The 25,549-nt window shown below is 38.9% G+C and overlaps 1 long non-coding RNA gene across 1 annotated transcript in view; it reads left to right on the top strand.

Annotated features, from left to right (window-relative positions):
- The first annotated feature begins 20,022 nt into the window (after positions 1 to 20,022).
- The window catches only part of LOC104682734, a 58,134-nt gene continuing 52,607 nt past the window's right edge, over positions 20,023 to 25,549 (top strand). Inside the window, exons 1-2 of the long non-coding RNA XR_750732.2 lie at positions 20,023 to 20,033; positions 22,926 to 22,931. This is a non-coding gene — a long non-coding RNA (uncharacterized LOC104682734). The remainder of the gene's footprint in view (positions 20,034 to 22,925; positions 22,932 to 25,549) is intronic.

Genomic DNA, 25,549 nt, shown 5'->3' with positions numbered 1-25,549 from the left:
TGATACTCTTCAAAAAAAGAAAAAGACCAATATCCCTCATGAATAAAGAGTTAAAAATCCTTAACAAAACATTAATAAATACAATTCAGCAACATACAAAAATAACTATACACCATGGCCAACTGGGGTTTATTCAGGGATACAAAGACAGTTCAATATTCTAAAATCAACCAACATAATTACCATATTAACAGGATTAAAAAACACATGATCATATCAATTATTCAGAAAAAAGATATGACAAAATTTGACATCCATTTATGATAAAAAACTCCTAGCAAACTGGGAATAAAGTGGAAATGTTTCAACTTATTAAAGAACATCTGCAAAAACCCCCTACAGTTTACATTATTTTTGATGGTGAAAAAGATTTTTTTTTCTATGATCAATAAGGCAAAGATGTTCACTCACACAACTCTTTTTCAGCATAATGATGTAAGTTCTAGCCAGCATTATAAGGCAAGAAAAGTAAATAAAAGCTGTACAAATCAAAAAGGAAGAAATAAAACTGTTACTATTTGCAGATAATGTAACTGACCACAGAGAAAATCCCAAGGGGTCAACAACCACAACAAACAATCCTAGGACTAATAAGTACAGTAGGATCACAAGACACAAGATAAATACAAAATCATATATTGCAATTCTATATGTTAACAATGGAAATGTGGACAACAATGTTTAAGAGAAAAGAGGACTAATTTTAGGAATAAAAAATATTTCAAGACATGTTTTCAGGCAGAGAATAAATACACTATGAGAAACTCATCTTTCTTTTGTGTATATGCTTTAGTAATCACTGTGCTAAAGGGCACAGAGCCAAGTCGAAAACTTTCTGAATTGTGTAACAGAAATATGACTTCTGAAAAACAAAATTCACAAAATATGACAGATTCTGTACAGTCTTCTAACTAGGTAATCCTAACAAAAAATATCTATACAATAACTAACTCCTTGGGAGACTGGTGTATTAAGCTTCTACCAGAGAAACAGAACCAGTAGGAGATATGTGTTATGTTATTCATCCAAGGAATTGGCATATGCCATTCTGGAGACTGGCTAGGGAAGTCTAAAGTCCATAAGGATAGGCCATCAGAAAGGGTAGGCTGGAACTCTCAGACACAAGTAGAAAGTACAGTCCACAGGTGAAATTTATTCAGTTAGACAACCTCAGTTCTGCTCAAGAGGACTTTCAGATGATTGAATGAGGCCCACCCAAATCATCTAGGATATTATTCTTTACTTAAAGCCAACTAATTATGGATGTTAACTATATTTATAAAATACTTTCATGCAACACCTAGATTAGTATTTAATTAAATAACTGGAAACAATAGCCTAGCCAAGTTGACACGTAGAATTAAAACAGAATATCACAAAAGGTAAGACTGTTGTGTGTTTTGAAGAGTATACATTGTGGCTTGGGGCAAGGAATTTGAAATCACAGCTAATGCTGAAAACTCATTTCTCATAGGTGGTGTCAATTTATAATCTGAAAGCTACAGACCACTGCAAGAGAGCATAGAGGAATGTAAAGGGCACGGTCAATGAGAATGCTAATGTGATATTGTTGATGTAAAAGAGGCAACATGGGACCTGGATTTTTAAAGCAGAAAGTAGCTATGAGAGGTAATTTATTTGATCAGTCCTCCTTGGATGTGATGAATATATCTCTACCAGTCCTTTCTAAATGTCAACATACCCTAGGGAGACATCACAGTCTCACAAGTGACCATGACTTACAACCAGGGCAATGAGATTATGCAACAGTAGCAGAGAATGAGGCTAAAGGGGTAGCCAGCATCCAAACTCTGCATGGCTTTGTGTTCCATAATGGGGAAACTAAGCTTAATTTTGTAGGTGAAGAGGGAGTCAACTAGTGTTTTAATCTAGAGAGAGGTATGAGCAGATGTTTTTACAATAAACCAGAAAATCTTGCAGTGAGTGCTTCATCAACAACAATAATCACCCCTTTCTTTTTTTACCTACTTTTCCTTTTAATTCTACAGTCAAGAGCACTCGTTATTTTGGACATTTCACAGAGGTGAAGAAGGTGCTGTCCTGGCTTATAAGAAACACTATCCCCATTAGAAACAAGATAATAAAGTTTCTAATGAAAGTGCAGAGTGCTCCACATATTTAATCCAGGTTTGAGAAGTAATAGGCCAGTGATTTCATATGGATAGTGGGGCAGATAAAGACATTTCAAGTTCCTTGAATATGACCTTCTACCATTCTATAGTGTCCAGTGAGTCTAGCTACCTCAGTTCTTCCAGTTTCTGTGCTTTGGTGAAGCAAAAAGTGCATTGAATTTTGATGTTAGATAAACTTGGGCTCACTCATTCGATAAATATCAAATAAACTTCAGGCTTTTCCACTTATTTACAGTGGAACCCTTGGACAAATCTTTAGTTTCTCTAAATACTAGTTTCTTTTTTTTTTTTTTTTTTTAATTATTATACTTTAAGTTCTAGGGTACATGTGCACAATGTGCATGTTTGTTACATATGTATACTTGTGCCATGTTGGTGTTCTGTACCCATTAACTCATCATTTACATTAGGTATATCTCCTAATGCTATCCCTCTCCTCTCCCCCCTCCCCACAATAGGCCCTGGTGTGTGATGTTCCCCTTCCTGTGTCCAAGTGATCTCATTGTTCAATTCCCACCTATGAGTGAGAACATGCAGTGTTTGGTTTTCTGTTCTTGCGATAGTTTGCTGAAAATGATTGTTTCCAGCTGCATCTATGTCCCTACAAAAGACACAAACTCATCCTTTTTTATGGTTGCATAGTATTCCATGGTGTATATGTGCCACATTTTCTTAATCCAGTCTGTCACTGATGGACATTTGGGTTGATTCCAAGTCTTTGCTATTGTGAGTAGTGCTGCAATAAACATACATGTGCATGTGTCTTTATAGCAGCATGATTTATAATCCTTTGGGTATATGCTTAGTAATGGGATGGCTGGGTCAAATGGTATTTCTAGTTCTAGATCCTTGAGGAATCGCCACATTGTTTTCCACAGTGGTTGAACTAGTTTACAGTCCCACCAACAGTGTAAAAGTGTTCCTATTTCTCCACATCCTCTCCAGCACCTGTTGTTTCCTAATTTTTTAATGATTGCCATTCTAACTGGTGTGAGGTGGTATCTCATTGTGGTTTTGATTTGCATTTCTCTGACGGTGAGTGATGATGAGCATTTTTTCATGTGTCTGTTGGCTGTATGAATGTCTTCTTTTGAGAAGTGTCTGTTCATATCCTTTGCCCACTTTTTGATGGGGTTGTTTGATTTTTCTTGTAAATTTGTTTGAGTTCTTTGTAGGTTCTGGATATCAGCCCTTTGTCAGATGAGTAGATTGCAAAAATTTTCTCCCATTCTGTAGGTTGCCTGTTCACTCTGATGGTAGTTTCTTTTGCTGTGCAGAAGCTCTTTAGTTTAATTAGATCCCATTTGTCAATTTTGGCTTTTGTTGCCGTTGCTTTCGGTGTTTTAGACATGAAGTCCTTACCCATGCCTATGTCCTGAATGGTATTGCCTAGGTTTTCTTCTAGGGTTTTTATGGTTGTAGGTCTAACATTTAAGTCTCTAATCCATCTTAAACTAATTTTTGTATAAGGAGTAAGGAAAGGATCCAGTTTCAGCTTTCTACTTATGGCTAGCCAATTTTCCCAGCACCATTTATTAAATAGGGAATCCTTTCCCCATTTCTTGTTTTTGTCAGGTTTGTCAAAGATCAGATGGCTGTAGATGTGTGGTATTGTTTCTGAGGGCTCTGTTCTGTTCCACTGGTCTATATCTCTGTTTTGGTACCAGTACTATGCTGTTTTGGTTACTGTAGCCTTGTAGTATAGTTTGAAGTCAGGTAGCATGATGCCTCCAGCTTTGTTCTTTTGGCTTAGGATTGTCTTGGCAATGTGGGCTCTGTTTTGGTTCCATATGAACTTTAAAGCAGTTTTTTCCAATTCTGTGAAGAAAGTCATTGGTAGCTTAATAGGGATGGCATTGAATCTATAAATTACCTTGGGCAGTATGGCCATTTTCACAATATTGATTCTTCCTATCCATGAGCATGGTATGTTCTTCCATTTGTTTGTGTCCTTTTTTATTTCACTGAGCAGTGGTTTGTAGTTCTCCTTGAATAGGTCCTTTACATCCCTTGTAAGTTGGATTTCTAGGTATTTTATTCTCTTTGAAGCTATTGTGAATGGAAGTTCATTCATGATTTGGCTCTCTGTTTGTCTGTTACTGGTGTATAAGAATGCTTGTGATTTTTGCACATTGATTTTGTATCCTGAGACTTTGCTGAAGTTGCTTATCAGCTTAAGGAGATTTTGGGCTGAGACAATGGGGTTTTCTAAATATACAGTCATGTCATCTGTAACCAGGGACAATTTGACTTCTTTTCCTAACTGAATACCCTTTATTTCTTTCTCTTGCCTGATTGCCCTAGCCAGAACTTCCAATACTATGTTGAATAGGAGTGGTGAGAGAGTGCATCCCTGTCTTATGCCAGTTTTCAAAGGGAATGCTTCCAGTTTTTGCCCATTCAGTATGATATTGGCTGTGGGTTTGTCATAAATAGCTCTTATACATTGAGATAAATTACAGTCAACATGATGTCTGGAACGGTACCTAACGTTTCAATATTAACTAATATAAATGGTCTAAATGTCCCCTTTAAAAGATATAGATTAGCAGAATGGGTGAAAAGACCACAAACTAATTATTTACTGTCTTTAAGAGACACACCTAACACATAAAGATTCTTGTAGACTCGAGGTAGAGGAGTGGAAGAAGATATTCCATGCAAATGGAAACCAAAAGCAAGCAGAAGTAGCTACTCTTGTATCATATAAAATAGACTTTAAAGCAACAACAGTAAAAAAGAAAAAAAAAGTCATTATATAATGATAAAAGAATGAATTCATCAAGAAGATGTAACAATCCTAAATATACATGTGCCTAACTCCAGAGCTATCAGATTCATAAAACAATTACTACCACACCTAAGAAAAGAGATAGACAGCAATACAGTAGTAATGGAAGACTTCAATATTCCACTGACAGCATTAGTGGGATCATCAAGGCAGAAAGTCAACAAAGAAACACTGGACTTAAACTGTACTCTAGAACAAATAAACCTAACATATATTTACAAAACATTCTACCCCAAAAATGCAGAATGTATATTCTTCTCATCAATACACAGAACATTCTCCAAGATAGATCATATAAGGAACCACAAAACAAATCTCAATACGTTTTTAAACATTGAAATTATATCAAGTATCTTCCCAGACCACAGTGGAAAAAAATTATAAATCAATTGCAAAAGAAAGCTTAAAACTCTACAAATACATGAAAATTAGCCAGGTGTAGTGGCTCACACCTGTAATCCCAGCACTTTGGGAGGCCAAGGTGGGCATATCACCTGATGTCAGGAGTTTGAGACCAGCCTGCCCAACAAGGTGAAACCCTATCTCTACTAAGAATACAAAAATTAGCCAGGCATGGTGGTGTGTGCCTATAATCCTAGCTACTCAAGAGGCTGAGGCAGGAGAATCACTTGAACTTGGGAGGCGGAGGTTGCAGTGAGCCAAGATCATGCCACTGTACTCTAGCCTGGGCAACAGAGTAAGACTTCATAAAAAAAAAAAAAGAAAAAGAACATTAAACAACCTGTTCCTGAGTGACTTTGGGGTTAGCAAAGAAATCAAGATGAGGCCGGGAGCGGTGGCTCAAGCCTGTAATCCCAGCACTTTGGGAGGCCGAGACGGGCGGATCACGAGGTCAGGAGATCGAGACCATCCTGGCGAACACGGTGAAACCCCGTCTCTACTAAAAAATACAAAAAAACTAGCCAGGCGAGGTGGCAGGCGCCTGTAGTCCCAGCTACTCGGGAGGCTGAGGCAGGAGAATGGCGTGAACCCGGGAGGCGGAGCTTGCAGTGAGCTGAGATCCGGCCACTGCACTCCAGCCTGGGCGACAGAGCGAGACTCCGTCTCAAAAAAAAAAAAAAAAAAAAAAAAAAAAAGAAATCAAGATGAGGATTTTAATATTTTTCAAAATGAATGATAACAGTGACACAAGTATCGAAACCTCTGGAATACAGCAAAAGCAGTGCTAAGCAGAAAGTTTATAGCATTTAGTGCCCACATCAAAAAAAGTCAGAAATATCACAAATTGACAACCTAATATCACACCTCAAGGAACTAGAGAAACAAGAACAAATTAACCCAAAGCTAGCTGAAGAAAGGAATAAGATCAGAGCAGACTTAAATAAAACTGAAACCCGCAAAAAAAAGATAAATGAAAAGTTGGATCTTTGGAAAGAAACAAAATTGATAGACCACTAACTAGATTAACCAAGAAAAAAAGATTCAGACATGCTCCACTAGAAATGAAAATGGAGATATTAAAACTGACAACAGAAATATAAATTATTATTTGAGACTGATTATGAACACCCCCATGCACACAAACTAGAAAATCCAGAAGAAATGAATAAATTCCTGGAAGCATACAACCTCCCTAGCTGAATCAGGATGAAACAGAAATCCTGAACAGACCAACAACAAGCAGTGAGATTGAATCAGTAAAACAAAAAAACAAAACAAAACAAAACAAAGACCTTTCAACAAGAAAAGCCCAGGGCCAAGTGGATTCACAGCTGAATTCCATCAGACATTCAAGGAAGAATTGGTACCAATCCTACTGAAACGATTCTAAAAGATCGAGGAGGGAATTCTCCCTAGCTCATTCTACAAAGCTGATATCACTCTGATACCAGTGCCAGGAAAGGAAATAACAAAACAAAAAAACCGGAGGCCAATATCCCTGATAAACATTGATGCAAAATTTTTCTACAAAATACTAGCAAACTGAATCTAACAGTACATCAAAAGAAAAAATTACCATGATCAAGTGGGTTTTCATTCCAGGGATTCAGGAATGATTCAATATACACAAGTCAATATGTGTGATTCATCACATAAGCAGAATTAAAAACAAAATCATATGATCAGCTCATTAGATGCAGAAAAAGTATTTGATAAAATCCAGCACGATTTTATGATACAAACCTTCAACAAACATAGACAGAACATATCTCATACATATGTTCCATGAGGTATGAACATGGACATAGATATAGGCATAGATAGAACATATCTCAAAATAATAAGAGCCATCTAAGAGCCAATAATAAGAGCCACAGCCAACATTATACTGAATGGGCAAAAGCTGAAAGCATTTACCTTAAGAACTGGAAAAAGACAAAGATGTTCACTTTTACCACTTCTATTCAACATAGTACTAGAAGTCCTAGCCAGAGGAATCAGACAAGAGAAGGAAATAAAGGCATGCAAATTGAAAAAGAGAAAGTCAAACTATCTGTTTGCTGATGATGTGATCTTATGTCTAAAGATGTTCCCAAAAGACTCTCAGATTTGATGAATGAATTCAGAAGAGTCTCAGGTTAGAAAATCAATGTACACAAATTAGCACCACTGCTATACAACAACAACCAAGCTGAGAATCAAATCAAGAACTCAATCTCTTTTACAATAGCTACAAAAAAGTACCTAGGAATACAGCTAACCAAGGGGGTGAAAGATTTCTACAAGAAAAACTACAAAACACTGCTGAAAGAAATCATAGATGACACAAATGGAAACACATCTATATTCATGGAATTGAAGGATCAATATTGTGAAAATGACCATACTGCCCAACGTAATCTACATAATGAAGTCAATTCCTATCAAATACTGTCATTTTTTCACAGAACTAGAAAAGACAGTTCTCAAATTCATATGGAACCAAAAAAGAGCCTGAATAGCCAAAGCAATCCTAAGCAAAAAGAACAAATCTGGTGGCATCACATTACCTGACTTCAAATTATACCAGAAGCCTATAGTAACTAAAATAGCATGGTACTGGTATAAAAGTAGATGCATAGATTAATGGAACAGAATAAGAGCTCAGAAATAAAGCCAAATATTTACAACCGATTGATCTTTGACAAAGCACATAAAAAGATAAATGGGGAAAAGACACCTTATTCAATAAATGGTGCTGGAAAAATTGGATAGGCACCTGTAGAAGAATAAAACTGGATCCCTGTCTCTCACCATATACAAAAATTAACTCAAGATGGATCAAATACTTAAATCTAAGATTTGAAAGCATGAAAATTCTAGAATAAACCCTAGGAAAAACTCTTCTGGACATTGGCCTCAGCAAAGAATTTATGACTAAGACCCCAAAAGCAAATGCAACAAAAGCAAAAGTAATAGATGAGACCTAATTAAACTAAAAAGCTTCTGCACAACAGAAGAAATAATCATCAGAGTAAACACACAACCTACAGAATGGGAGAAAATATTTGCAACCTATGCATCTGACAAAGGACTAGTAACCAGAATCTACAAGGAACTCAAACAAATCAGCAAGAAAAAAAAACAAGTAATCCCATTAAAAAGTGGACAAGAAACATACAGAGACACTTCTCAGAAGAAGACATACAAATGGCCAACACACTTATGGAAAAGATGTTCAATCATCAGGAAAATGCAAATTAAAACCACAATGAGATGCCACCTTAATCCAGCCAGAATGACCATTATGAAAAAGCCAGAAACAATAGATGTTGGTACAGATGTGGTGAAAAGGAAACACTTATACACTGCTGATGGGAATTTAGTACAACCTCTGTGGAAAACAGTATGGATACTTCTCTAAGAACTAGAAGTAAATCTACAATTTGATCCAGCAATGAAAAGAATTCATTATATATTGCATGTGTATGTTTATCACAGCACAATTCACAATAGCAAAGATATGCAATGAACCTAAATGCCCATCAGCTGATGAGTGGATATATATGTGTGTGTATATATATCACGTTTATATACACACACACATATATACATACACACTATGAAATACTACTCAGTCATAAAAAAAGAATAAAATAGGCTGGGCACAGCGACTCATGCCTGTAATCCCAGCATTTGGGAGGCCGAGGTGGGCGGATCACGAGGTCAAGAGATCAAGATCATTTTGGTCAACATGGTGAAACCCCATCCCTACTAAAAATACAAAAATTAGCTGGGTGTGGTGGCACACACCTGTAGTCCCAGCTACTCGAGAGTCTGAGGCAGGAGAATCGCTTGAACCCAGGAGGAGGAGGTTACAGTGAGCCAAGATCGTGCCCTGGTGACAGAGCCAGAGTGAGACACTGTCTCAAAAAAAAAAAAAAAAGAAAAAAAAAAAGAAAGAAAGAAAGAAAAATGAATAAATGTCTTTTGCAGCAACTTGGATGGAACTGGAGGCCATTATCCTGATTGAAGTAACTCAGGAATGAAAAACCAAACACTGTATTCTCTCTCACTTATAAGTGAGAGCTAAGCTATGGGTATGCAAAGGCATATACAGAGTGATATAATGGACACTGAAGACTCAGAAGGGAGTGGGTGGAAGGGGAGTGAGGGATGGAAAACTACCTGTTGGGAACAATGTACACTACTCAGTTGATGGGTGCACTAAAATCCCAAATTTCATCACTATACAATTAATCCTTTTAACCCTAAACCACTTGTACCCCTAAAGCTACTGAAATATTAAAAATAAATATAAATAAATAAAATGAGACAAAGTACCTATCTCATAAACTTGATCTGAGGATTAAATGCAACAATGGGTTTAAAAAAGTCAGTAAATTGATCCATGTATCTAGTGTACATTTTACCTATTAAATGTCATTGAAGCAGTAAGTGTGCTTTGATGTTGAAACAGAGACCTCCCTCAATATTTATTATTTTCTTCCTTCCTTAGAAGGTGGGATGTATCCAATTCTTAGCTGGATACATGGCACCTATGGAACAAAGGCTATATTTCTCAGATTCTTTAAAGCTAGTTATCCCCTGTGACTACATTTCTGCCAATGACCTATACGTGGAGATACCAATGACACGTAGCAGCTTCCGGGAAGCCTTCTTTTTTTTTTTTTTTTTTTTTTTTTTTTTTGAGGCAGAGTCTCGCTCTGTCGCCCAGGCTGGAGTGCAGTGGCCGGATCTCAGCTCACTGCAAGCTCCGCCTCCCGGGTTTACGCCATTCTCTTGCCTCAGCCTCCCGAGTAGCTGGGACTACAGGCGCCCGCCACTTCGCCCGGCTAGTTTTTTTTTTTTGTATTTTTAGTAGAGACGGGGTTTCACCGTGTTAGCCAGGATGGTCTCGATCTCCTGACCTCGTGATCCGCCCGTCTCGGCCTCCCAAAGTGCTGGGATTACAGGCTTGAGCCACCGCGCCCGGCCTTTTTTTTTTTTTTTGAGACGGAGTCTCGCTCTGTCGCCCAGGCTGGAGTGCAGTGGCCGGATCTCAGCTCACTGGAAGCTCCGCCTCCCGGATTCCCGCCATTCTCCTGCCTCAGCTTCCCGAGTAGCTGGGACTACAGGCACCCGCCACCTCGCCCGGCTAGTTTTATTTTTGTATTTTTTAGTAGAGACGGGGTTTCACCGTGTCAGGATGGTCTCGATCTCCTGACCTCGTGATCCGCCCGTCTCGGCCTCCCAAAGTGCTGGGATTACAGGCGTGAGCCACCACGCCCGGCCCGGGGAAGCCTTCTTGAAAGATATTTGCCTAGAAAGAAGATGTGATGGCTAGAGTTCTCATAGCCATATTTCCTCATGAAGGTGAGGATCACTCTAGGGTGAATGAAGCAGTGAGCTAACAAAAGCCTAGGTTTCTGAAGATGAGGAAGCAGTTAATTCAGCCTTCTACTGCTACTTCCAGATTTCTTTAAAATGGAAAGAAATGAACTTCTATGTTTTTTCTGTCATTGTTTATTGTTACTCATAGCTCAACCTAATCCCAAAACAGCAATATGTAATCTATAAATCTAAAAAGAAATGTATATTTGCAAGGTATATGCTGTAGTGAACAGCATCAGAGATCATAACAGATAGAATGGCACAGACAAAACCACCCTGGGTTTTGATGTAGGACCTGGGTTTGAATCCCAGCCTTTGTCAAGTGATATTAACATTCCATTCAACTCTCTGAATCTCACTCATTGTGCTCTCATTTAAAGTAAGATTACATGAACTCTATGCTTCCTCCCGTTCCACCTTCCCAAGGCTTTATCATTTGCAGTATAATTGTAAGCACCATCTATTCACAAATAGATTAACATATAAGATACTATGTAGTATAGGTAAGTGATAGCTACATTTTCCTGGTCTAAAGATAGAAAAGTCAGTTTATAAATATTAAAACTAATTTTCTGCAAGTTCCAGGGCTAGAAGTTGTTAATTTGACTGAAACTCCTCACTGAGAGAGCAGAAGGTAATTGAAGTTGCAGAAAAAGTGAAACTGAACACATAGGGGAAATTTGTTAGAGAGGAACTTGAAGGCAAGGAAGAAGGGAGACTTATAAAGAAAAACACCTCAGAGGCAAAAAAAAAAAAGAAAGAAAGAAAAGCTGCTTCAAGGTGTCCACAGCCACTGTCAGGTGAGTGATGTAAATCATTCTTTCTCACACATTTTTTTAATGCAAAATATATGTTCTTGGTGTTCAGGAACCATCCTGATTTCATGTAACCTGATTCTTTGCAGTAAAGAAGGCGATTCATTAAATGTGTAACTAAATGTGATTCCAGTTTTGTAACTTTGCTAGGCTTCTTTATTTAAAAATAATAAAAAAAAATTGTCAGATCAGGCATTTGAATCTCTCTAAGTATCAAGTTTAAAAGAATCCCAACAAAATCAGCATCTGCTGAAGTTTTTTTACTGGTCTCCCTGCCTTCTATCTCTCACTGTACCATTCAAAAACGTATTTCATTCCTCAACTTGGAAAACATAGGTCATCCTTCTAGAAGTAAAATCAGGGAGGGTGTGAAGATGAACAGTGTCCAGAGCACTGAGTGATAGACACCACTATGTGGTGTAAAGGCTGCCTCTCCCCTCCCTCCCAACCTGTGCTCACATCAGACATCATTAATCAAGCATGGCAGGCTCTAACTATGAGTGTAAATGGGCCTCACAATCCTTTCTTTTAACCACGGTGCTCCAGGCAGCCACTATCAATTGATTGGAGAGAAAATTTGAGGTGAAAACAGTTTGCTATCCCTGGCCTAGAGCTTAGTCTGAATGATGGAATCAAATGCACTGAATTTTATTGAAATAAATGTCAGAAACATTAACTGAATGGACTCAGGAAAGATAGTTGTCTTATGGAAAGCAAAGAAAAGATTGAATGTAAAGGACTGCTGGTGCTGTGGTCCCGCAGTAGAAAAATACAACTAATAAAGTGGGATGAGGTAAAGTCACGTGTAACTAGGAATCCTCAGAAACAGAGGGAACTGACCAGGCATGGTGGCTTACACCTCTAATCCCAGCAGTCTGGGAGGTCAAAGCGGGCAGATCACTTGAGATCCGGAGTTTGACACCAGCCTGACCAACATGGTGAGAGCTCATCTCTACTAAGAATATAAAAATTAACTGGGGGTGGTGGTCCATGCCTGTAATCCCAGCTATTCTGGAGGCTGACGTATGAGAATCACTTGAACCCGGGAGGCAGAGGTTGCAGTGAGCTGAGATCGCGCCACTGCACTCTAACCAGGGCAACAGTGAGAGTTCATCTCAAAAAAAAAAAAAAAAAATTCTTTTTGAAAGAAAGAGACAGAACCAAGGTGAACCCTTGGAATTATTACCCAGTTCCAGGGACTTAAGTTTGACCATTGTTGCCTAAAAGAGGAAGTGCTTTGACCTGACAGTTGGGCACTCAATGTCCATGCAAACCAGGAGCTACTGTGACTGTAGATAGGCAGCCCTGTTGAGCTGCCTGTAGGACAAGGCCAGCCAGAAACTGGCAAGACAAAAGGTTCCTGGTATGATGAATGCAGGCAGGCTCTGGAGCCGCAAATGATTCAGATCTACTTTCTATCATGTACTAATTTTGTGGCCTTAGGCAAATTATTTAACTCTCTGAGACTCGATTTTCTGAATAGATAACTAGGATTATCACAGCATCTCTCTCACAGTGTAGTAGTAAGAATCTGGCACATGATAAATGCTTATTAAGTGGTAGGCATCCCTGTAGTTATTTTTTCTCACCATATCTCTGCCTCTCTGGAGAAAGTAGATTTGCAGGATCCTCCCACAAAATGACAAGAGTCTCAACTAACATTAGTTAGGCTACTACTGGGAATGCCAGTAGATATTGCCAATAGATATCTATCGCCAATAGATATTAAGCTGATTTGATGCTGGGTTTAGCCGTTGAGAGAGCTGGTTGATTTCTGGCTAACCTTATACTTTTGAACCTTCAGTGGTCCCAACTGAAAACTCATCGTGTTTTCGTAGCCCTGAACTCTCACTTTCTGTCTTACCAAATCTGAGACTGCGGAAAGTTCGGATCAGCTTCTCAGTGCTCCCTTTCCTTCAAGATCCTTGGACCCTCAAGTCCTGGCTGCCTTAGTAGCTCCCCGAAGCTTACAAACAAGTGACTTTTAAGTATTTGTACCCAGGTTACTAGTTATTCTCAATAGGAACATTTGTCCCTAAATGCTATTTGGCCACTGTCAAAACTGGAGACAAATTTTTACTTATTTAATGTGTATTTAGAAGAATAATTAGCACATTGTGACCTAATTTGAAAAGGAAGTCATTTGAAGAAAATAAACTACCTAGTAAAGAAGTTACATATGATACAAGAAACACTGATATTTGCAGTTCGTTGGCTTAGTACATAGACGGTTTCAATTTGTGTGCAGATCTTTATTACGTTTGCCTTGATTACTACAAAAGTTTCCTTACTGGTCCCCCTGCCTTCTGTCTGTCACTTTCCTATTCAGAAACATACTTTGTACCTCAACTTGGAATCTTCATAAAACACAAAACTTGTCATATCTACCTCTTGCTTGGAACCTCTCCATGGATCTTATGTTAGTTAAGTTTCTTTCAGAGTAAAAATGTCTTGAAGAATTAAGATAATTATTTTCTTGCAAATAATAGATCCAAAGCTAACCAGTTGAAAAGTTGGTCAGTTAGCAGTTAGTGATGTCAGAGCCCTGCACTGGTTTCTCTGAATGTCTATTTGTTTTCTATCTTTAGACAGAAGATGTTTGCCATGGGTCCGAAAATCACATTTTCATACACTGACAAAAGCATGAAGGAATCGCGACATTCTCTCTCTCTTTTTATCACAGAGGAAAATCTTTTTAGAAATCCTCCAGAAATTTACCTTATGCCTTGCTGGCCAGATCTGAGTCATAGATCAGCTTGCTACAGCTGAGTCTGGGACACTGAGAATCTGTGGAGTCCAGCCTCCACAATGGGAGATGGGCTGTGTCAGTAAAAAAGAAGTAGGTAGCTCCCAGTACTTTGGGAGGCTGAGGGGGGCGGATCATTTGAGGTCAGGAGTTTGAGACCAGCCTGGTCCACCTGGTGAAATCCCATGTCTCTACCAAAAATACAAAAATTAGCCGGGCCTGGTGGCACATGTCTGTAATCCCAGCTACTCAGGAGGCTGAGGCAGGAAAATAGCTTGAACCAAGAAGGTGGAGGTTGCTCATGATCGGGATGAGCCCAGATTATGCCACTACACTCCAGCCTGGGCGACAGAGCGAGATTCCATCAGTGGGGTAAAAAAAAAGAAGCAGCAGATGGCTACAAAGGTGCAGCAAAGAATGACTGGTTTTAAACAAATACTAGTATCTTCCCCAGCTACTCTTTTTTTTTTTTTTTTTTTTACATGATAAGGTCTAAACCTCTTATTATGATGTGTTGGTAAATTTTTATGTGGCAAGAAACCCATACCACACTCAAGTGGTAATTAGCATTTATTGAAGAGATCCACGGGAAATAGAAAAGCACAAGAAACTAATTTGATAGGTTTCAAGGATACCTAGGCACCAACCACCCTAGACCACACTAGCTCTGAGCTCATCCAGAGCAGATGAGCTGAAGTGAGAATCTCATAACTCTACTCAGAAGCATTGTTTGTTGTGTTGAATCGGTTTCTTTCTGACTCTCCTCTCTCCAGTGCCTGTGTCTCTCAACCATTTCTTTTCCCCCCGACTGCTCCTGACCATTGACCCTGTGGAATTTTTTTTTTTTTTTTTCCCAGATGGAGACTTACTCTGTTGCCCAGGCTGGAGGCACAATCTTGACTCGCTACAACCTCTGCCTTCTGGGTTCAAGCAATTCTCCTGTCTCAGCGTCCCGACTAGCTGGGACTATAGGTGCATGCCACCATGCCTGGCTAATTTTTACATTTTTGTTAGAGATGGGTTTCAACACATTGGTCAGGCTCGTCTTGAATTCCTGACCTCAGATGATCCACCCGCCTCAGCCTCCCAAAGTGCTGGGATTACAGGCGTGATCCACCACACCCAGTAGAACCTGTGGATTTTACATTCACACTTTTGGTGACAAGATTTGGCAGGTCAGCCTCTTCCCTAAAGAGGCCAATCCTCACACCAATTCTCATATACCCTAAGAGATTCAGCTCAAGCATTATGGGCAGTGATTGTTGATCCTTTAGGGGACCTTATTTTATGCTTCCTGGGCTTCTTTGCTTATTTTACCACAGAACCTACATTTCTGTCTTACAACTGTCTCTCCCTGGAGGCTTATTAAAATATAAATTTCCAAGCCCAGCCCCTAAGAGATCTGACAATAAGGCATGAATGGGCTCAGGAATCTGCATTTTAATCTACAGGATTCTGAGTGAGGAAACCTGGACCACAGTTTTAAAACGTCAAATTGATGCATTAACCTTTTGTATACTAAGTTTTATAAATTCCCTCAAATAGTTTTGCAATTATTATTACAACCTTAAATTCACAGCTGAGGCATCAAAGGCTCAAAAAAGGCAAATGCAGACAATTAGGAAATAAAGGAGCCAGGATTCGAACTCAGTTCTGCTTGCTCAAAGCACCTGCTCTTGTGTCAGCACCCTGGCACTTCCCAGACTTCCTCCTTCCTCTTTAGCAAAGCTGGGCCAGGTCCAGGTCTCAGAGTGGCTGCTAAGGAGGGAAGCGGATGGTCCCTCCATGAGAGGGCACTGATGGAGCCCCAGTGTCTCTCTTCTAATTAGCTTTTGCTAAGAAAGCAGTGGGATCCAGTCAACGGAGTTTTCCAGAGTAGTTAGTTTGAGAAAAGGAAATCACAAAGTATCGTGCCAAGTTTTTTTAGCAGTTGCCTTTTCTGCAGCCACAGAAAGTTCTTTGAAGACTTGTCACTATGTTACACAGCATCAGGGCCTGTCTCCCACTTACTCAAAATGGTGGCATGGCAGGAAAATAAGGCCTGCATGGCTTCAAGAGGAAATGCCCTGAGGTGAGGCTTCCAGTTTCCTTTACATGGGAACCCCACTGTGAGATTCAGAAGATCTGAGTTCAAATTCAGACACTGTCACTCAGCAGAGTGTAGTTAAATTATTTCATTTATCTAGGTTTTTCTGCAAAATAGGTGTAAGATCTCAGCCTCAGTTCTGTTGTTGGAATTAACTGAAATTCTTGATTTGAGTGTGATACTTTGGTGACCAGGAGAAACCTCTTCCTCAGAGATGGAAACAGCCCACTGTTATTCAGGAAGCACTTGCACAGACATGTGTTCACTCACTTCCCCCAACACCCTGCATTCCCATGCTGCTCCAAGGAAGTAGGAGAATCCAGGATTTCCTAAGGAATGGTTCAGGATGATTGCTGCTCAAATTCCACACGCGACACACACGTGGAGTAACAAAAGCAGACCAAGGTATATTGGGAACCCCAAAGCACTAGAGCCAGCACAGTGACTGAGACCTGTGTCTGCATTTATTATAATATTTCGGCCTTCATCCTGCACCCTTGCCACATCTGTGCCTTCTCTTTGCTTACTTGAAGAAAAACCTATACAATGAAAAAAAGGAAAATCTGTTCTGTTCTCTTCTGTAGCCAGCATCGGAAGGCCTCTTCCTTTTACATTGACAGCAGCTTCTCCCCAGCTTTGGCTACAGAACAGAACGGAATCCCAGGGACAGAAAGCGTTGTGGGAACATAAAGGGAGAAAAAGTAAGTAACAAACATGGCCAGTTAACATAAGGGTATGGTCAGTGTAGTGCTTTTGATGCAGGATTTTTCTCGGCCCCTTCACCAGACTTGCAGCAGAGGTGCCCTTTCTTCTAGGCCCACTGCACTCAGGCCCTTGCAGGAGGGAGCATGTAAGCAAGCAAGTGCAAGATCTAGCCGGCTATTCCAGGTGCTGACACAGGAGCAAGCTCTGTCTGGTGCCTGCGGTCAGATGGCATGTCACCTTGAGGGGAATGTGGCAGCACCCAGTCGTGGGTGTCCCCAACCCCAAAGACACAGAGGGGGTGTTACAGTGCTCTTTTAGTTCTGCCATCCACAGTCCAATGGACAGTGATGTGTTAGCAGCTCAACTGGCCCCCTGCCTCGTCACGTGGGGCGGCTGCCCTCAGCCAACAAAAGCAAAGAACCAGTGTGACAGCCTTTTCTGGGTACCCACATTCAGTGGATCCTAAGCTCTTATCCAGCATCCATGAAGCATGAGGTCACACAGATGACTGAAGGATGGTGAAGGCGGAGAGTTTTATTGAGTGATGAAAATGGCTCCTAATGGAGAGGGGGGATGGATAGGAGATGGGAAGGGCAGGTTGTCCTCCCCAAAGTTAGGTTGTCTCTTCCCCAAAGTCAGGCCATCTCCTCCTCTACTGATTGAGTCTGAGGTCTTTCTAGGCACAGGATGGGGATTGCATGCTGATTGATTCGTGAGTATGCAGAACAGGTTAAAGTGAAGCCACCACTCAAAGGTGGGCATGACAGTGTAGAACACCAATTAGGAAAGGGTAGAGATATGTAAAATAGGGGAAGGGTGGGGATCAATCAGAAGAAAGCACACTAAACAGGAAGACAAGTTCTCAATCCAATCCAAGGATTTAACTTGTATCTTGGCTTTCAGGAGTTAAACTGTCTTCAGCTTGGAGGTGGAGTTTCACTGCATACCGCTACTATCTGCCCAGGCATTTGGCTGCCTCCTGTCACTATCACTTTGTTTAGAAGAAGAGTAATTATTATTGTTTGAAAAAATTGTATACCCAAGTGTAACATGCATACACAAAGAAAGTAAACAGTTTTTAAGTGGAGAGCTCAATTATTTTTGACAAATGGACACCAGTAAAAAAGATCAGGAACCAGAACGGTAGCAGCACCCCAAAATCTCCTCTCAAACTCCCTTTCAGCCACTCCTCACTATCTTGGCTCCTACAACATAGATTCATTTTTCCTAGTTTTAAATATTTGGAATCATACAATATATATTTTTCTATATCTCACTTCTTTTGCTCAACCTTATGTTCATAAGATACATCTATATTGTTGCAGGTAGGGTAGCTTATTCATTCTCATTCTGTATTATTCCATTGTGTGAATATTTTATAATATATTGATTCATTGTAATGTTGATATAGGTTTCTAGTTTGGGGCTCTTATAAATAGCACTGCTATGGATGTCCTTGAACATATCTTTTGGTGGGTGCCTGTACTCATTTCATTTGAATGTATTTTCAAGAGTTGAAATACTGGGTCAAAGTTATGTGTATGTTCAACTTCAGTAGACATCACCCATGAGTTTTCCAAAGTGGTTATACATTTCCACCAGCAGTTTATGATAATTTCAGTTGTACCACATCATTGACAACACTTGGTATTTTTCTTTTTTTTTTTCTGTATTTTTTCTTTTCTTTTTAGCCCTCTTCATGGGTATATAGTCAGCCCAGTGAGTTTTAACAAGTAGAATTTCATGTCTGCAGAACAAGCCATCTGCAGCTTTGACAAACCCCATCAGTCCTTATAGTCTCACACAAGGCCACCTCACATATTTATGCTACCTGCTACATGCCTAAAGGCAATTAGTTTGAAACTCTGTCATGTGCTCTCTCATTGAATTCTGTGAACAAATATGAACTTGAAAGAGCCAGTCCTTCAATATGGATCCCCAGTGGCAAACGGCCAAATTTAAATAGGGTCAAGCAGCCATCTACTGATTAGGGGTCACATATGTACTCTGAGTTCCCTGAAAACCAGAACCTTTTTATCTTTGGGACTTTCAGAGCTCACCTGAATCAACCATTCAGCGCACACCTGCCTTGGCCAATCATGGCTCAGCTGCATTGACCAATTAGAGTTCAGCTTTACCAACCTGGCAGAACTAAGAAAGTTTCCATCCTTCACTTTGATGAACAGACCTCATTGGGAATCTGGGTGGGATCTTTGCTATAAAACCGGAGCCTTCCCTTTGTTCTCTCGAATGCACCTTCCTTTTACATTAGCAACTGCATCTCCCCAGTTTGCAAACTGTTCCCGGGAATAAAGTATCTTTCCTGGCTGGGCGCAATGGCTTAAGCCTGTAATCCCAGCACTTTGGGAGGCCGAGACGGGCGGATCACGAGGTCAGGAGATCGAGACCATCCTGGCTAACACGGTGAAACCCCGTCTCTACTAAAAAAAATACAAAAAACTAGCCAGGCGAGGTGGCGGGCGCCTGTAGTCCCAGCTACTCGGGAGGCTGAGGCAAGAGAATGGTGTGAACCCGGGAGGCGGAGCTTGCAGTGAGCCCAGATCGCACCACTGCACTCCAGCCTGGGCGACAAAGGGAGACTCTGTCTCAAAAAACAAACAAACAAACAAAAGTATCATTCCTCCAAATTCCATTTCAGAGAACTTTTGTTCTTAATTCTAAAACCAATTATGTTATTATTTACATTTTACTGAATCTGAAACTGAAACTGACACTCTTGCTGTGTGACATTGGGTCAATTAAAGTAAGAAAGTGAGCCAAGTGCCATCAAAGGCTGGACTTGAACTCCTACAAACCTAGTAATTAGCTGGGAACAAGGCAGGTTGGTAGTAAAGCAGCACATTTTACTGGGAAGATGGGGTTCTAATTCCTGCATGCATCCTTCTCTAACCAGCTGTACCAACTTAAGCAAATTAATATGCTGTTTTGAACCTCAGTTTACGTGCCTGTTAAACACGGATGACAATGAGATATCTTAAAGGGATGTTTGGTGGATTCAATGAGACCACATAAGTGAAAGCAGCTGGCACAATGCCTGAAAAATAGTAACTATCAGTTAAAAGACTTTGATGGAAGATAGTAACTTGAGTACAATTTTCTTAAAGGCCCCCTCTGATCCCCACCAAAATAAGCAAAGGGATATAAAAATACCAATTCTGCACTGGCATTGAGAGCTCAGGAAATTTGTTCGTCACATTCCTCAAACTTTGAGGACTTTCTCATAGAAAGAATAGAGCTGGACTGGAGGGAGGGAAGTTATCAGACATAGGAAATCCTGGCAGTTGTCTTGTCGGAGGGAAGGAGAACTGCGGGCACAGGCAGGCAGAGCTACAGAGAGGAAATAATGCACTGAGAATTCCATCCACAGTTGCAGATTGACAACATTCCAAAAGCAGTTTGCAGAGGTGCTACCAAAAACGGTCAGTGAGGCTTTTCCATGATGCATGGGCAACAGCAGAAGGCAGGAGGCAGGAAGGGCACATGTGCGCTTGTGGTGACCAAGACAGAGAAAGCTGGAGACAGACACTGAGTTCTCAGCATGGCAGGAACATCCAACACAGATGAAGGTAGGATAGGATCCCTCCCTCTTCAGGGCGCCACAGCAGAAAATACTGGCAAAATTGCTAACCTAGCTTAGGATCTGAAAGGAGGCATCTAGCAGCCAAACAATGAAGGGAAAAAATAGATGAGAGAAAATCAGGAATGATCCACTCATTCTGTTTATGAGAAAATATCAGTCTTGTATAAAATGTGTCCTCTTTTGACTTCACTGAACAGAGATAGAACCAAAATGGAAACAGTGAAAAGTTGCTGCAAAATAAAAGGAGTTACCATCACTCAAGGTTCAGAAGTGCTTATTTTTAGAAAAACTTGACTGAAGCAAAGAGAGGAAACAAAATTAAGGAGTACCTGCTTGGAATTGAAAATGCTGACTAATACAGCTTTCACCAACATGCTCATAAAGACAATAAAAAGCAAACACACAACCAAACAGCCTTAAAAGATAAAAATGAGAAATAATGTTTCAAATCATGAAATTTATTGGCCCTGTAAGACACATGAGATGGACTAAGTAAAACATATCCAAACTTAAGTGCGTGGCACAGATCAATACTGCTTTTTGCAAAAAGGAGACCTAAAAATAAATACAATGATACTTTGTGTCTTCTCTATAGTGTTAGAATGAGATACTCAGGATGTCAAGAAAACAGGAAATGGACAGGGGGCTCTCTCTGCTCTATGCTGTATTTAGAATCAGGCAACATTGTATTCCTTTCCCCGTGTTCATCTATCTTCCCATTCTTACCTTCTCTATTTCTTCAGGGAAGACAGGAATGGTTTGGAAAGAGGGCAAGAATGGAAAGATCAGTAGGAATGACAGCAACACTACCTGCTTGGAAATGCAACTAAATAATGCCATAAATTTTAGGGCTGGAGTGGGAAAGAGAAGAGCACAACGATGAAAGTGAGAACTGCAGTCTAAGTGCAATGCTGATAAATAAGGAACTCAGTGTGGTATTTAGGAGGGTAGGCCCAGGAACCAGACTGCCTGTGCCAGAATCCTGAATCTGCTACTGATTAGGTGACCTTGAAGCTCTCTCTCTGATTTTCCATCAGTAAAATGGGGAGAGAAATAATAGTACTTACCTTGCAGAGTTATTGTGAGAATTAAAAGAAGTCATATATGTCAAGTGCTTAGGCAGGCCCCCGCATATAAGTGTTACATAAATATTATTATTATATCTATTTTTCTTTACAAGAAGAAAGGTGGTTGGGCAAAGGAAATGATATTACACTCCTAGAACAGAGTGCATTATATCTAGACTTCCTAATTTTATACATCAATACAATTTCAAATTAAAGTTTAGGACTCAGCAATGGGTTGTCATTTGTTTTATTTTACAAGTAAATGTAATTTTAAAAGTAACAACAAATTGTTAAGAATTTAACAAAAGCATGGAAAAATTATCTCAAAGAATTGCACTTTAAATTGAATAAATGTATTCTTATTACATTGCCTGCATTTTTTTCAATATTTAGATGGACCAGTGAACGCTTCCTCTCAAATGAGCGTTAAAGTCTAGAGTTTGTGATCTGTTGCAAAAAGTGAAAAACTGCTAATAAATGAGAAGTAGACTGAGAATATGGAATATATTTGGTAACAAAAAGTCTTAAAATATAAAGCAAGAATTGTTAAAGATTAAAGAATAAACGTACCTTTTTAAATGGGAGATAGAATATCTAATTTGTGGGAATAAAGTTCTTCTTATAGCCACATATTGAAATGTAAGTCGACAGGTAGAAAATGCAACCCTTCTCACAGGTTTATGAAACAGTTATAAATGTTAATTATAAGCTCCCAAGAAGAACTTAATATATTTTAAGATTTTACAAACCAATTCTATCTTACGAATGCAATAAAACTGATAATCAATAATGAGGAATATTAATAGCCCAGTCACTTGGAATAGTAACAATGTTATTGTAAATAATTTTTAATATAAAAGAAAAACTTTTTAAACTTTATTTTTAAATAGCCAAAATAAAACCAGTACCTATACTAGGTCACAGGATCCAGTCAAAAGTTGTGACAAGAGGAAAAGTTCACAATGGAATTTTCTTCAGCCATAAAAAAGAATTTAATCCTGTCATTTGCAGCAACATGAATGGAACTGGAGGTCATTATTTAAGTGAAATAAGCCAGGCACAAAAAGACAAAAATGGGATGTACTATCTCCTATATGGTAGTTTAAAAAGTTTATCTCAAGGAAGTAGAAATTAGAATGGTGCTTACCAGAGGCTGGGAAGTATGGGGGAGAGGGGAGATAGAGAGAGACTGGTTAATGGTTGCAAAAATACGGTTAGAAATAAGTAAGTTCTAGTGTTCAGTAGTACAGTATGGGGACTATAGTTATCAATAATGTATTGTATATTTCAGAATAGCCAGAAGAGAAGATATGGAATGTTCTCAACACAAATGATCAATGTTTGAAGTGATAAATATCCCAGTTACTCTGATTTAATCAGTGCACATTGTATGAATGTATCAAAATATCACATATGTCCCATAAATACGTAAAATTATTGTGTATCAATAAAAAAAGACTGTTTAAGCTTTTATCATTGCACAAGAGAATGGAAATAAATGAGCTAATTATTTAGTTCTAGAAGCTTGAAATAGGAAATCAGGATCCTGGCAAAACATGAAGAAGAAATAGATATAGATAAATATAAAATTAATTAAAAACAGTAATATATTGATAAATCCATCTGAAAGCGATTTCTTGAAAAAATAATAAAATATAGGATATACAAGGAAATTAAATTATAAACAGGTAGAAATTATAATCCAAAATATAAAAGACATCTATGCAATAAAATGGCAAATATGCCAGCTAATAAATTAGAAATTGTTAACAAAATAGATTATTATTATTATTTTTTTTTTTTTTTTTTTTTTTTTTTTCCGAGACAGTCACCCAGGCTGGAGTGCAGTGGTGCGATCTCAGTTCACTTCAACCTCCACCTCCCGAGTTCAAGTGACTCTCCTGCCTCAGCCTCCTGAGTAACTGGGATTACAGGTGTGCACCACCACGCCTGGTTAATTTTTGTATTTTTAGTAGACACAGGGCTTCACCTTGTTGGTCAAGCTGGTCTTGAACTCCTGACCTCGTGATCTGCCTGCCTTCAGCCTCCCAAAGTGCTGGGATTACGGGAGTGAGCCACTGTGCCTGGCCCAAAATAGATTATTTTAAGAATATATATATATGGTGCATATATATGGAATTACAGGCGTGAGCCACTGTGCCCAGCCTGGAATTCAATTATTTAAATGTCAGCTATATCAAAGAACAGGACCAAAAAAAAGTAGATGAGAGATATGCACTGTCAATTCACTGTACTTACCAGACGTGAAACTCTAATTAATAGCTCAAGAAAATTGATGACAAGATGGAGAATTTCACCAAAAATACTGAATCTATAAAAAATTAATTCAATAGCAATTCCAGAACTAAAAATAATGTGGTCATGAAAACTAAGAACTTGATTTAAAAGTTGACTAGACCAGGCACGGTGGCTCACGCCTGTAATCCCAACGTTTTGGGAGGCTGAGGCAGGCGGATTACCTGAGGTCGGGATTTCGAGACCAACCTAACCAACATGGAGATACCCCATCTCTACTAAAAATACAAAATTAGCTGGGCATGGTGGCGCATGCCTTAATCCCAGTTACTCAGGAGGCTGAGGCAGGAAAATCGCTTGAACCCAGGAGGCGGAGGTTGTGGTAAGCTGGAATTGCGTCATTGGACTCTAGCCTGGGCAACAAGAGCAAAAATCCATCTCAAAATAAATAAATAAAATACATGAAATTAAAAAAATAAAAATTGGACAAAATCAAAAGGATTAATAAATTAGAAAATGGATTATTAGAAAATATTCAAGAGAATTATAAAGAGCAAAAGAAACGGAAAACACATAAAATAGCCTAAGGGATAAATGGGACATGATAAAAATATTAAATATATTTTAAAAGTAATTATCAGAAGGAGAATAGAAAAAGAATCAAATAGAAGCAAAAAGATAATGTCAATACATTTTTCAAAACCGACTAAAGGAATTAAACCACACATTCAAGAAGCACTAAGAATAGCAAGATTTAAAACACACACACACACACTTCAGCCTATCAGCATAAAACTAAGAACAAATACAAAATACATTTTTAAGATTTTTAAGAGAAGAGAACAACATTAACTTCAAATGAACAAACATAAGATTTATAACTAAATTCCCACCAAAACAATGGGAGCCATAAAGGCAATGGAATAACTTTCTGTAAGAGCTGAAGGAAAATTAACTGCCTACCACAATTCTATGCCTAGAAAAAAAGTCCTTCATAAGTAAATAAATGAAATACAAATTGAATGACTTTGATTATCATATTCCAGAATAGACATTTTTAATATTCTACAAATAAGGGAGAACACATACAGTTACATAAAAATGGTCAGAAATTGGAACAAGCTCTTAAGAACAATGATATCTAAGTGACTAATAAATATGTGAAAAGTATGTAAAATGATTTGTCATCTGGGGAATGCAAATTAAAATTACAATGAGATGTCAGTATGCAACCACAAGAGTGGCTAAATTGTTTTTAAAAGGTGGTAGCACCAAATATTAGCAAGAATGTGGAACCGAAACATCCATATACTACAAATAGGAAAGTAAACTGATAACTTGGAAAACTGACAGTATCTACTAAAGCTGGATTATATGCATGTCCTGTGACTCAGCATTGTCATTTCTGGGTATGTACTCGAGAGCAATGTGCTTACATGTGCACCAAAATCATGTACAACAATGTTTGTAACAGCTGTATTCATAATTGATAGTCACAAAATAAGAAAATATATGTCAATCAAGTTTAAAATGAATAAGTAAATATGGCAGTCA

This window comes from Rhinopithecus roxellana, chromosome 16 (genome assembly GCF_007565055.1).
Source record: "Rhinopithecus roxellana isolate Shanxi Qingling chromosome 16, ASM756505v1, whole genome shotgun sequence".
Classification (NCBI taxonomy): Eukaryota; Metazoa; Chordata; class Mammalia; order Primates; family Cercopithecidae; genus Rhinopithecus; species Rhinopithecus roxellana.
Note: the sequence above shows the minus strand (reverse complement) of the source record. Positions and strands in the feature narration are given on the sequence as shown.